This window comes from Notamacropus eugenii, chromosome 5 (genome assembly GCF_028372415.1).
Source record: "Notamacropus eugenii isolate mMacEug1 chromosome 5, mMacEug1.pri_v2, whole genome shotgun sequence".
Lineage (NCBI taxonomy): Eukaryota > Metazoa > Chordata > Mammalia > Diprotodontia > Macropodidae > Notamacropus > Notamacropus eugenii.
In genome coordinates, this window is record NC_092876.1 from 380,056,050 (window position 1) to 380,071,283 (window position 15,234).

Genomic DNA, 15,234 nt, shown 5'->3' on the forward strand with positions numbered 1-15,234 from the left:
GGTCTTTTGTTCTTGAAGAGGACCAGAATGACATTGCTGTGTTAAAGTCAAGGTGCAGTGTGTCCAATAGTGGATGATCAGACTCAAACAAGATCAGAATGCTTTACCACAGGGGGGTCACAAATAGGTCATGTGTACATTTGGGGTGAGTCCTCTAAATTTGTGAATCTGTTGTTTCTTTTGAGCTACTTCAATTCTACTTTACTTGTAGAGCACAGATCCTCCTTTGATGAGGGCACGCAATGGTAGATGGTTCTGTGCCAGTGTCTCCCATGGCTCACAAATGATTCTAAAGTCCTTCAGGGAGACCTTGAGAGTGTCCTTATATTGCTTCTTCTGACTACCATGTGAGCATTTGCTTTGTGTAAGTTCTCTGTAAAATAGTCTTTTAGACAAATGTACTTTTGGCATTCAAACAACATGGCTAGCCTATTGGAGCTGTGGTCCTGGATGTAAAGTTTGATAAACAAGAGTCAAAAGGGAGGACATTTCAGGCCAGAGGGCGAGGAAACATGAACAAAAGCACAGAGACATATAAAGAAGAGATTGAAGAGACAACGTGGACCAAAATGGACATTTTTTTCTCAAAGGAAAATTACTTTAATCCTGAAAGCAATTCATGACCAAATTTCAGATTGTCTTGGTATATCCTTATTTCTGTCATCATTGTCCTTTCCCCAGTGAGGTACTCTAGTTCAAGGACTACCTATCTCTGTTTTATTGGTAATATATAGCTTTTTTTAAGAGTGTTTTTTCAGTTTTTTTAATTACATACTTTTGAGCAAGTTAATATGAATGGGTATCCTATTTAGGATTTTGATGGTTTTGATTCTTTAGACTGGTGCCCCTCCCCAAATACAACCAGAATGTCAGTATGCCAACTCAACCTTTCTGTCTAACAGACCTGTTCACTGTAATTCACTGACCAATTGCAGCAAATAAAGACTGACCTGAACTCTCAGGGAAGGATCCTTGGAAAGTATTTTACATACTGCTTTCCTTCACTATTTGTTAAATATTAATACATTCTTGATGGAATATAAAAAACTTGGGCTGTCTGGATAATTCCAGATTGATTCAGTCAGTTCAGTAATGGCGGGGAACTTGTGAAGTAGAATTTGTCTTTGACCTCCTCCCTCCCCCACTAGTCTCTCTTTTCTCCTCTACTTTGTACCTGCTTTCAGTACTTGAAATGACCTGCCATACTTTTCTGCCATGTGTAACAGCAAGGACCCCTGCATACACAGGAGGGCCTGCTGTACAGGTTCTTAGATCTGTTTTTCTAAAAAGAAAGCAACTTTTGAGGGGTCAACAATCTACTTTAATCAAGAATATATGTCATTCATTCAGTTCAGGGGAAAAAGTCAACACTGAACTTCAGAGAAAATACAAACAGAGAAATAAAGACTAAGAGACAGGGCTTCCAACTGTCTGACCATAAGCAATACATACATCACAGATCGACAGAGAGATCCAGCTGTCTGACCTTTACATATATACATAGTGACCAGAAAGAGAAGCACCAGCATCTGGGTTTTCAAAGACAGGGGTCTCCTTAGTGGCTACCCAGAGTCTCATCTGGCCAAACAATCACTTCCAAGGAGTAAGCCCCAAAGTAAAACCTCACCTCAGCGTACATATATACTTTTCAGAGCCACAGGGCATCAGGACTCTTGAGAAAAGTGCCTCATTGGAAATTAACAAAAGGTATGACCACTCTTACAAAACAAATCTCCCCTAATCAGGCTTCCCTTAATGGGCAGGCCCATTAATGGGTGGAGAAGATCTTTAACTCTCCTTAACATAATTAACATTACACTCTGGCAGCCCACTGAGATCACACTAGTTCCCCAAAGCTTTATACTTTATCACTCTACCAGTGTCTAAGCAGAACCCTATGTACCAGACCTTTGCTACTTCCTCAGCTCCCTTTGAAACTCCCTAGAAATCTCTTAAGAAATAAACCAAATAATGGCATTTTGAGGTAGGGAAGGAATTCCTTTGGTATCCATAAAATCATGCCACACAGTTAGGTGACTGTTTTACCTTTGGGCAGAGTTGGTTCTTATTATTCATTCCATGAACAACAATAACAATCAGACAAATTGATTAAATAATCAAAAATTTTTGATTATTGTATTTGAAATGATATAATTTTATAATATAGGCATGAGTCTAGAAAGAAAATTTAAAAAAAAAGATTGACAGTGCCTAACACAGTGCTTGTAAAATAAATACTAAGTGAATAATCTAATTCATGTAATAATTCTCCCTACATAGTTACATAAGAAATTGATGTGCTATTGTCAAATTCAATGCCAGTGTGAAAAGTTGGAATAGATTTCTAAGTAGAATATTTCTATTTCTTTCCAAAATATGTTGATCTTATTTCTTCTTCGTAAATATTTTTTGGTTTTCAGTGACCATCAAAGTCCACCATACAATAGGAGATTACGTTGATTTATACAATGAGAAATAAAAATGAAACAAGTTAATGTCTTCATTGATATTAGCAGTAATGTAAGACATCTTTTTTCTTTTCTGGCACAGAACCATGGAATAACATACTCTAGAAAGAACTTCTCACTTGACGAAAACCACTTCAAACTTCAAAAAAAAGTTGGCTCATATTGAGAAGGTTTTGTTTTGTTTTATGTTAAGCACAGTTTGAAGACAATTACTCTCTGTGGTTAGGCAAAAGATACAAGCAGCTTTGGAAGGCAGTGGCAATATTTCTGATTATCTGCAACCATTGGATGCAGGCCAGTAAATGTCCTTTCATCCAAAAGAAGTATTAGCAAAAATAACCACTGCCCTTCATCCCTTTTATGTTTTCTTCTCTGGTCCCTTTCACTATAATTGCCCTGACATCCTTTGCCCTTTTGCCTTCCTGAGTGTCTGCATCTTAGTTCCTAATTTTTTGCCATTTGGACATTTTGATATCTAGTCACATGGGGAATCTTCAGAAGATTTTGTAGTTAGAATTGTTTCCAGATGAGATTTTTTGTGTTACAAAAACCTTTCATTTCCAGGACAGACAAACTGGGAAATTTCCTGTTTTGAGGTGATGTCCACCTGTGACTCTTTGAAGTTTAGGAGAAGAAGGCTAAAATAGTTTTTAGAAGCACAGTTCCTCTAGGTTGTAACTCACTTAGATCTCAGTTGTTAGTGCATTTTTCCCTTCTAATTTCTTAACATCAGTAGTGGTTGCTTTTCAAGCTATAGGTATATATGTGTGTTTATGTATGTATGTATGTGTATGTGTGTGTATGTGTATATATGTATATATACACACATGTGTATATATGTGTGTATGTATATATATGTATACACACACATATATTTTCATGTGAAGTGCTATTGCCACACCAGAGATCGGTTTTTTTTTTTTGGTCTAGTAGAGGTTGAAGTTTTCTCATTTGCTTCTCTAGGTTCAGGATTGAATTAGAGATGGGAAGGAGGCAGTTCCACTGTATGCTTTCTCTGTTCTCAGGTTGAGTATTAATATAACAAAAACCAGTTGAGACAGTTTTCAACAAGATGGTTGCTTATTGCTGTGAAAATAACTTTGGGCTGTCGCTACCTACAAATGACTTCTGCCTGTAGCTATAGCAATCCATTGGATCATAGATACAGAGCTGGAAGGGACTTCAAAGGGCATCTGGTCCCACCCTCTCACCTACCGATGAGAGAAGTGATGCCTCAGCTGAAGCGTCTCACCATTATCATCCATTCTCCATTGGGCCAACAAAATGACTTTCCTAAAGCACAGTTCTGTTTATGTTGCCTTCCCCTATCCCCCACCCCTCCCCAATAAAGACTAGTGGCTCCTTCTAGGATCAAATGTAAATTCTCTCTAGGATTTAAAGCTATTTGCAATCTGCCCTTTTTCTACTTTGTCAGTATTCTTACACCTAAGTCTCCTCCCTGTACTACCCGTAAGGGCTTACTTGTTCTTCTTTCACATAACATTCCATTTCCTATCTGCCCTGTTAACCATGCCCCTTTCCCCTCACCTCTGCCTCAAGGAATTCCTTTCTTTCACAACTCGATTCAAACACTACCTTCTACATAAAGCCTCACTTGATCACTTTCCCCTTCTCTCCCTTCTGTAAATATTCTCTTTCCTCAAAGCTACCTAGAATTCACTATATATGTGTGTATGTATATATACATGTATGTACATATATTCTGTAGGTATGGATGGATACATATAGGGGAGGAGGCAGATTTGGTTTGCCTCACTAACTAGCCATTGTAATCACAGAAAGTATGGGATAGATATCATTGGTAACAAGATGCTATTGCGTTTGTCCTTTGTTGCTGAAGGAGACCATGCCATCAGAGAAATGATGACATGACTTGCACTTGACTTTGTTTTGAGTGAGGGAGGGCTGTGCAAGGTCACCAGCCTCACTTCTCCTCCAGAGTCATCTGAATCCAGTGACCAGATATTCGTCAGGATGCCTGGAGATGACCCACAATGGTACAAAGGCATAATTTACAAAGTGTTGGGGGCTTTTAAAATGTTATCCATGACAAGAGATCTCTACTGCTAACCTAGGATGGTACAAAGGCATAAATTACAAAGTGCTGGGGGCTTTTAAAAAGTTGTCCATGACAAGAGATCTCTACTGCTAACCCAGGGAAAAACTGACAGTTCATCAGTTTGAAAATTTTTGAAACACTGTTGAGATACATCTATACACACATAAAGACACAAATACAGAAAAGAACAGCAATCCTGGGCAAAATTCACAAAAGGGTAACTAGGTGGTACAGTGGATAGAGTGCCAGCCCTGGAGTCAGGAGGATCTGAGTTCCAATATATTAGCTTTAAAGAGCCATTCCCCTGGCAGTAGAGAAAAGAACTGGCCTTTAGATTCAGGGAAAACTAGTTTTAGCAGTTATATCAGATGATGGAGTGCAGAAGACTAAGAAAGTCCAGTTAAGTGAAGTACTCAGTAGAGATAGTGTACTAGTTGGGGAGGAGGGGGACTGAGCCGTGTGACAACTCCAAAGGAAGAGAAAAAGACATTGGGGCCTACAATACCATGTGTGCTTCATTATTATTATACTGTATGTTTATTCCCACTCTTCCTACTGGTTCTGTATGCCTTTGTGGTGGCACGTTCTCTGGGTTGGGAAGGAGACTAGGAGAAGAGGAATGTGTTGTATCTACAGTTCTTACTCCTTCTTAGGAAATGCCTCTGTAAAGGAAATTTTACTAGTAACAGTTCATGAGCCTACTGTGGCTATACTTACCTATAACTTTGGAACCTAGAGGGTAGTTGGACAGCTGGGGTGGTTGCCCAGAGAAGGTGTTGTTGTTTGTCCTTTGTTCTTGAAAAGGGCCAAAATGACATCATGATGTCAATTACACTGTGTCCAGCTGTGGCTGATCAATATGAACTTAGAAGGCTCTATCACAAGTCAGGAACAAATAGTCCGTATGACCCTTTGAATGGAGATGTCTCTAAATTGCACATCTCACATTTCTTTGGAGCTACGGTAATTCTTCTTTGCTCATAGAGCCTTCTTTTATGCGGGGACACCATGCTGAATGATGCTATGCCAGGATCTTCCATATCTCACAACTGATACCAAAGTTCTTCAGGGAAACCTTAGGAATGTCCTTATATGCCTTTTTTTCTGACCACCATGGAAGTGCCTGCTTTGTGTGAGTTTGACATTTGAACAACATGGTCAGCCCATTAAAGTATCATTCTCTGCAGTACAGTTTGAATGTTAGGCAATTAATCTCAAGAAAGGACTTCAGAGTCTGGCACCTTATCTTTCCAGGTGATCTTTAGAATCTCCCTAGGGCAATTCAGATTGAAGCAGTTCAGTTTTCTGGCATGGTATTGTTACACTGTCCAGGTTTCACAGGCATATAGCAATGACGTATGCACAACAATTCTGTAGACCTTCAGTTTGGTAGGCAGCCTAATACTCCTTGTCTGTCATGTATTCTTTTTTTTTTTTTATTTTATTTTATTTTATTTTATTTTTTTATTAATTTTTTTATTTTTTTTTAATGTTTAACAATCACTGCCATACAATTGCGATTTTATCCCTCCCCACCCACCCCCCACTACCTCCCTCCCTCCCCACGACTGCATACAATTCTGTATAGATTCTACATAAACTTTCCTATTGAGTATATTTTCACTATCGTCATGCTGTGTAGTCAGACTAAGATAAATGAAAGAATCCGTATAACAAATCAGAACATGATACACAAACAGATACACATACACAAACATGATCTGCTACATTATGTGAGTGACTTCCATATTTCTCTCTCTGAGTGTGGAAGGCTTTTTGCCTTGAGGTCCACCATTGGGATTTTTTTTTTTTTTCAGAAGTTCTTGTGTTATTACAAAAATCTAAGTCTACCAGAAAAAACTCTCACACACTGTGGTTGTTGCTGTGCATAAAGTTCTCCTGGTTCTGCTCCTTTCACTCAGCATCAGGTCATATAAGTCCTTCCAGGCCTCTCTGAAGTCTTCTTGTTCATCATTTCTTATGGCACAATAGTACTCCATTACATTCATATACCATAATTTATTCAGCCATTCCCCAATTGATGGACATCCCCTTGACTTCCAGTTTTTGGCAACTACATAGAGTGCTGCTATAAATATTTTTGTACATGTGGGACCCTTTCCCATTTTTATGATCTCTTGGGGATATAGTCCTAGTAGCGATATTGCTGGGTCAAAGGGTATGCACATTTTTGTAGCCCTTTGGGCATAGTTCCAAATTGCTCTCCAGAATGGTTGGATGCGCTCACAGCTCCACCAACAATGAATTAGTGTTCCAACTCTCCCACATCCTCTCCAGCATTTATCATTTTCTTGTTCTGTCATGTTTGCCAATCTTATAGGTGTGATGTGGTACCTCAGAGTTGTTTTGATTTGCATCTCTCTAACCAATAGTGATTTAGAGCATTTTTTCATATGATTATAGATAGCTTTAATTTCTTCCTCTGAAAATTGCCTGTTCATATCCTTTGACCATTTATCAATTGGGGAATGACTTGTATGATTATACATTTGGGTCAGTTCTCTATATATTCTAGAAATGAGGCCTTTATCCCCGAGCTTAGCTGTAAAAATTTTTTCCCAATTTACTACATCCCTCCGGATTTTGGTTGCATTGGGTTTGGTTGTGCAAAAACTTCTCAGTTTAATGTACTCAAAGTTATCCATTTTGCATTTCATAATGCATTCTATCTCTTCTTTAGTAAAGAATTCTTCCCTTCTCCGTAGATCTGATAAATACACTATTCCTTGCTTCTCCAGTTTATTCATGGTATCAATCTTTATACCTAAATCATGTACCCATTTGGACTTTATTCTTGTGTACGGTGTCAGGTATGGGTCTATGCCTAATTTCCGCCACACTGTTATCCAGTTTTCCCAGCAATTTTTGTCAAACAATGAGTTCTTATCCCAGAAGCTGGGGTCCTTGGGTTTATCAAACAGAAGGTTGCTATATTCCTTGCCTACTGCATCTTGAGTGCCAAGTCTATTCCACTTGTCTACCTCTCTGTTTCTTAGCCAATACCAAGTGGTTTTGATAGTTGCTGCTTTATAGTACAGTTTAAGGTCTGGTAGCGCTAGGCCACCTTCCCAAGCATTTCTTTTCATTAGTCCCTTTGATATTCTGGACCTTTTGTTTTTCCAAATGAATTTTGATATTATTTTATCCAGCTCTAGAAAGTAATTGTCTGATAGTTTAATTGGTATGGCACTAAATAAGTATATTAATCTGTCATGTATTCTTTTGGAGCCTCCTCAATGCTGAGCCAGCTCTGGCAACGTGTGTGTGTGCCTCAGTCTCGTCATCTATATGTACATCCTGGGAAAGTATACTGCCAAAGCAACTTATCCACAACATTCAGAATTTCTCTGTTTACTGTAACTGATGGTTCCAGATATGGATGGTGTGGTGCTGGCGGGTGGAGGCTGGTGGTTTTTTTTGTTGTCATTGTTGTTGTTTTTTGTTTTTTTATTAATTAATTTTATTTATTTTCTGTGTTCTACGATAACTACCATATATATAACTTAGATTTTTATTTTCCCCTTCCTCCCACCTCCTTCCCCCCTCCCTCCCCAAGACAGCATATAATTTTGTATAAGTTCTACACATACGTTCCTATTAAATATATTTTCACTATAATCATGCTGTGTTGAAGAAATAAAATGAGTGGGAAAAATCATCTAACAAACCAAAATGCAATACACCACACACACACACACACACACACACACACACAAATGATCTGCTACATTCTGCAATCGAATTCCATAGTTCTTTCTCTGGATGTGGAAGGCATTTTGCCTTAAGAGACCACTGGGAATTTTTTTTTAAGTCTTTGCATTACACTGAAGTTACAAGTCTACCAGAAAAAACTCTTGCACCCTGTGGTCATTGCTGTGCACAACGTTCTCCTGGTTCTGCTCCATTCGCTCAGCATCAGATCATACAAGTCTTGCCAGGCCTCTCTGAAGTCTTCCTGTTCATCATTTCTTGTAGCACAATAGTATTTCATTACATTCCTTGGTGTTTTCTTAGCATGAATTGTTAGGTCAAAATTAGCACAAGAGCCAGAGAATTGATCCATACTTTTTTTTGCATCTCAGCTTCAGAGGCTGCATTGAGGGCACAATCATCTGCAAACAAAAAGTTGTACACTAATTCTCCTTCTGCTTTAGTCTTGTCTTGTAGATAATATATTGTTAGTGCTGTAGTTGACCTTGAGGCTATTTTTGTCCTCGTTGAAGGTGTCTGACAACATTGCTAAAAACATCATGCTAAAAAGCATGGGAACAGAATCACAGCCCTGCTTCACTCTTTTGGTGACTGAGAAAACGTGAGATCGTTGTCCGTTATCCAGAACCTGAATAAGTATGCTTTTGTGAAAGTGGTATACAACACCAATGAACTTCTCCAGGCAACTAAATTTCATCGTGATCTTCCACAGGCCCTAGCAACTGACAGTGTCAAAGGCATTGGTTGATGAGTTTCTTTAGATTCTAGGCCATTTTTTTCCTCTAAAAGAGTTTTGTTATTTTATATAGCTCCATAAAATACCTCTTTTGGTAGTTTGGTATAGCATAAAATCTGTAAATTATTTTAGTTAGTATAATCATTTTATTATATCCAGTAACATACCATTTTTATGTCATTAAGGAGTGTTTTATAATTATTGAATGTGCCTTAGATATATTTTGTAGCTATTTTTAATGAATTTTTCTTTCCAGATTTTGCTGTTGATACAGAGAAATATCATTGATTTTGAATCTTGATACTTTGTTGAAGCGAGTAATTGTCTCATTTAGTTTCTTAGGTGATTCTCTAGAGTTTTCTGAGTAAGGCATATTTTTGTCAAGAAACGGATAATTTTGTCTCCTCTTAAAATCTCTCTCATATTATTGCTATCACTATTATTTCTAGAACTATGTTCAATAACAGTGGAGAAAGGAAAATCTTTGATTTAGTCCTATATTTACTAGGAAATTTCCTAATGTTTTCTTAAACCCTACTCTTTAAAAGAATCTTAGATCTCTGATTTCTAAGTTGACAGATTTATGTCTCAGAACAATATTTGGGATGTTACACCATTAAGAGCTATCTCAGCATTGGATGCTTTTCTTATAATCCCATTACATTGCCTTCTGTAAAGCTTTGAGGGAACGGCCAAAATGCTTTTCATTTAATCATACTATCAAGCAGTGAAATTTACCAATCAATGTAGCCTTGATTATGCAAAAATAGATCTCTCCTACTTTTTATTTGGACTCTGCTACAAGCTGCAGTTAATCTCTCATTTTTCAAAGCAAAATAAAAATCCATAATATGTCTGAAATGAATAGAGAACATTTTAAAGTAGCTCTTCTTTCACAAAGAGTCTTCAGAGGAACACCTCTACCTTGTTACTATGAAGAGCCTACATTTTATATACATCATTTTTTACCTTTTGAATCTATTTTGCTTGCTTAAAACTTGCATGTTCTATGGAGAAGGCAACACTTTAAGTAGTTTGTAAAAGCTAGTTCACCTGTAAGTTATTGTGAGTTGGCATTTATCATTCTTTGGCATTAACTGTCCTTTTAATTTCTTGTTTGTACAACATGAAATGACAGAAACATTTTGAAAGGATTAACTCTGGATTGAAATGCTGCCTTTCCTTTTCCAACAGAAACAAATCTAACGTTAAATCCAATGTGGCGAGCCATGACCAAGTTTTGGCTCCCATATACCATGGTACTAGTATATCTGTATCAGATCATGTTTTCCTTCTGATAAGAAGTTCTGAAAGAATGTGGCTTTTATCTGAGGCTTAAGGTCTCTTATAAACTAATATGTTCTCTTTCACACAGCACTGAGAAGTCAGAATATATTGTAGCACAGAAAAAGAGAGGTCAAGAATTGTTACCTAGAAAATATGGAACCTTCCGTCAAATTCATGCTGACATTTAACTGAGTGCCCCTTCTTGGATTTAGATGTGATGCTCTCCTATTTGACTTAAAATCACATACTGGAAAAGAAGTTAGTGTGAACCCACAAAGAAGTCCTTTCCTGTACCTATGCTGGGTTACTTGAATCTCCAAAGCAGCAGTCCTAACCCAAGCCACATCAGGTTTCTGGACTCAGAAGACCAAAGTTTCAATTCTGGCTCACATTCTTGTATCTGAATATATCCTTTCCTTTCATCTAACCCTATGCCTCATTCTTCCTAAACATATTCTTTGCCTCATTGAGATCTTCCCTCTCTTTATCCTTGAGTACTTTCTCAGGCCATTACCTTATCTGTGAGTTCATTTTTCTCCTCTGATTTTGACCAGATGTTTAGCCAATTTAACACTTTGCTCTGAAATCCCTTGTCTTCTTATCCCATCTCTACTTATCCCTTGCCAAACCTCAGCCTTGGATTACTCCCATCATTCATCTACACTCCTATTTACATAATGCGCAATGGAGAAGCAGGAAGTCTATGCTGAGTATGTTTGTTACACAGTTTAAATTATTCCCTGACTACTAGATAATCCTTTTATTTTTTCCCTGATTGGTTCCCTATCTTACATACTCACCAGAAAAGATTTTCTAAATCTTCCCTTCTTTCCTCAAGCCTCCAAGCCCTACTTCATCTGAGACCTTGCTTCTTGCTTTACTGAAAGAAATTGAGGGCATTCTATGGGAATTAACCCCTTCTTTTCTATTCATCTCAAAACTCTGTAACATCATTCCCTACACTTTCATCTTTTCTCCTAGTCTTTGACAGGAAGAGGTTCTTCTCTTTCCCAAAGTCAACTCATCTATATAAGCCCTTGATCTCATGCCCTCTCCAGCACTTCTCCAGCACATTTGAAATCTTTACTCTCTGAAATCTTCAACCTCTCCCTATTTACTGGTTCCTTCCCAACTGCCATTAAATATTCCCAAGTCACTCCCATCATTAAAAAACTCTTACTAGCTCCTACATTCTTTAAAGTTATGATCCTTCTTCCCTTTCTTAGCCAAACTCCTAGAAAAAATTATCTACCTTCACCGAATCAATTTCCTCTCTCATTTGCTCATCAGTTCTTTGAAAGACCACTTTAAACCTCATTACTTAACTGAGATGACTGTAGCCAGTTATCTACTAGTGATCTCATAAATGTCAAATTTGTTAGTATTTTCTCAGTCCTCATCTTTCTTGACCTGTCTGCCGCATTTGACCATTCTTGACCCATTTCTGGGTCTGCCTTGACAGTATTGTTACTTGTTTCTCCTATGGATTGAATGTTCTTTCTCATTCTCCTGTGCTGGTTCATCATCCATTTCATGGTTCCTAATTGTGGTTATCCCCCAAGGTTTTGTCCTAGGTCATTTTTTCACTATCCTTTACATTCTCTCTCTCTTGCTATTAGGGACCTCATTAGGTCCCATGCTTTTAATTATCAACTCTGTATCAATGACTCACATATCAACATATTCAGCCTCAGTCTCTCCCATGAGTTTCAGTAGAGCACCTCCAATTTCCCATTGGAAATGTCAAACTGGATGTGCTGGAGACATCTCATACTCAACTTATGAAAACAGAATTTATAATCTTTCACCTCAAATGTACCTCTTTTCCTAAATTTTTTATTTCTGTCTTTAGCATCACTGTTCTTCCAGTCTCTCAGGTTTATAACGTTGTTTTTAACTTCAACTCTTTACTTCTTTCACCAATTCTTGCCATTTCTACCTCTGCAAGATTTCTTACTTTTGACCCCTTCTTTCCACTCACACAACTACTACCTTCATTCAGGTTTTTTCCCTTCTTAATAGTTTTTTTTTTAATTTGTCTCCTCATTTCAGGTCTCTTCCCACTTTAGTCCATTGTCCACATGGCCACCAAAGTCATTCCCCTACTCAGTCACCTCCAGTGTCCCTGTATCTACCAACTCAAGCGCAGACTCTGCTTTTTAGCTTTCACCAGCTTGCCCCAATCAATCTTTCTTGCAATATTATTCTTCCTCCTGTGTTCTCTGGCCTTGGTGCTGTTCATCATGCACTCAACTCTACCTCCCTTCTCTATGCCTTTGCACTAGCTGTCCCCATGCCTTGAATGCTCTCTCTCTTTTCCTTCATATCTCAGCTCAGGAACCACCTTTAATATATAAAACTTTTCTGGATTTTTCCAACTTCTAGTGACTTTCCTCTCAAAGTAATATGTAATACTTTTTTACTTATGTATTTTAAATCTTTTTACATTTATTTTATACATATAATGCAAATGTACTTATTTTATCCTCCTTACTAATAGGTATTGTTTCATTCTTTATATCTGTATTTCTAGCACATGATATAGCACTTGGTACATGGTAGGTATTTAATAAATACTTACTGAATAATACATAGTTAGTCCTGGGCTTTGAGAAAACCACCCATGCCTCTGCTTTTTGACCACTTGAAGTGATGATAAGAAATATATCTTACAGGGGTATATGGTAAGAACTAGGAAAAGTGGTCATCTGGTCACATTACAAGACTGAGCCATGTTAAACAACTACCCAAACTAGTCATGAACAACAATAAATGAGGTTTAGGGCACCAACTTTTAATTTTTTTTTCCTAAAATAACCTGAATAATTGAAATGCATGTGAATATGAATTTGGAGATACTGCGTGGCACAGTGGAGAGGAAGTTAGCCCCAGAGTCAAAATGATACAAAGGATTGGTTCTGAATAATGATGGCTGTGTGATTCTGGGCAAGCCACTTTATGATTTAAGGTCCCAGGCAACTCTTTTACATTGTAAATTGAGTGCAATTGCTAATCTATGTTGATAGACACAGTTTCACCTGTGCCAAAGGAAATCACAAATAAGGACCAAAAATGAATTTGGAGAACCACAATTACTTCCATTCTCTATGGATTGTCATGGATCTTGCTTTGTATTAATTTTAATAATTTTATTTGTAGCTATGTATAACAATTATTGTACTCTGCCAAATTATGTATACTGGATACTTTGATTTCCATGCTTAGTGATAATATTTTTAAACTCTAGAGTCATTATTTTTTCTTTATCCTTTTCCCAAGCCATTTCATTGATTTCTTCCTTGGGAACATACCAGGTGGCAGTTGGCAATTAATGTCTGTCCTTCAGAGAGTGGACAGAACTGATTTATAGAATTATTAATGTTTTTTCAAAAACTATTACTGGTGAAAGGATATTAAAAAAAACTCCAATGTATTTGATGAGGGAATTATTATTTGATCATAAGTACTGTTTGAACTCTATAAGTTTTTCTTTCCAATATCTGGCTGCTTCTGAAAAATTGCATTTAAGAATTGTATTTTATAAATTAAGAGCAGAAGCTATTATTAGCTGTATGTTTGTGGTTGAAACATGATATCATACTTGGCAAAAGTCTGGAAGAATGAAGTTCAGTTCTGCAATCTCTGTGTGTTTTTATTGTAACTGAATAGGAGAATTTGTCAGCCTTTGATTTTTATGATCATGCTTTTAATATCTGTAAAGTGCTCTCACTAGAGATTTCTCCCTAAATTTTCACATAAGGAGATACTGCAGAGTTGCAAAATATTTTTTATAGTTCTACAAATTAAGAAGTTCCTGTTCTACAAGTTATCAGTCTATGATTACTTGTGTAATAATAATCGTTGCCACTCATATAGTGCTTAGAGTTTTGTGAAGCACTTTACAAAATTTTATCATTTTATCCTCACAATAACCTTGTGATGTAGGGTTTTTTTAATTTCCATTTTGTAGATGAGTAAACTGACTCTCAGAAAGGTTAAGTAAATTTATCAGAGTCATACATACAGTTTCTTAGTTGGGATTCAAACACAGGTCTTTGTGTGTTCCAAATCTAGTAACTATGCCACCATAGAAGGTATTACCCACCACTCCACTCTGAGGCGAAAAGCCCTGATATTCATTCCCACTCCTTCATTCCTATCAGCTTCAGCAGTCTCCTTTTCTCCCTTCTCCTTTACCCTTTATTGTTCTTCTTGGCCATCTTCCCATATCTGGCCTGCTTTTTTCCTATCGTATAGTCCCTCAAGAGTTTACCAGTTCAATGAAGCACTCCCCTCTACTCTTGAATTCCTTGCCCTCTCATCTTCAAGCCTTTCATGCATTTCTCTATCCATGGGTCAATTCCACTACCCATGTTCCCTGCTTCTACTCATGGGCTGCTGGAGGAAGTCACAAAATTGTTCACACTGGATTCACTCACTTAATGAGTGTTTGTCAAATTGACCTGATATATATACATTTGTAGAAAAAATTAGAAAAATAATTCTTGCTTACTAGAAAAATAATGTTTATCTCTCCTTAGAAACAATGGAAATAATATTTAGATTGTAGAAATTTTTTAAAGGATCATAGGAAGTATAAGGGAAAAATACTCCAAGACTATTTTTAAAAAATATATTAAAGCTGAATAGAAACTACATGTAACTGCAGAGGATCTCATTTGATCCTTACACAGTGGTACTGATGCATTCAAAATCAGGGTGATGAGTATTCAATTAAACATAGACATTGTATGTCTGTAGGAAGATTCAATGTTATTTTCACCCTGGTGAGAATTTGAAAAAAATGTCATCAATGTCATGAAAGAGTGGTCCTTTGGTCAGTGCCCTTTGGTGATGATTTGGAGGACTCTATTTAATCACCTATTATTTATTGGCATTCACTGTGTGCTCTCAGGACATAGACCCATATT

The 15,234-nt window shown here is 37.2% G+C and overlaps 1 protein-coding gene across 1 annotated transcript in view; it reads left to right on the plus strand.

Moving 5' to 3' along the window:
- ARHGAP6 (Rho GTPase activating protein 6) overlaps positions 1-15,234 on the plus strand; it is a 660,040-nt gene that overhangs the window by 42,227 nt on the left and 602,579 nt on the right. The gene's annotated exons all lie outside the window — the stretch shown is intronic.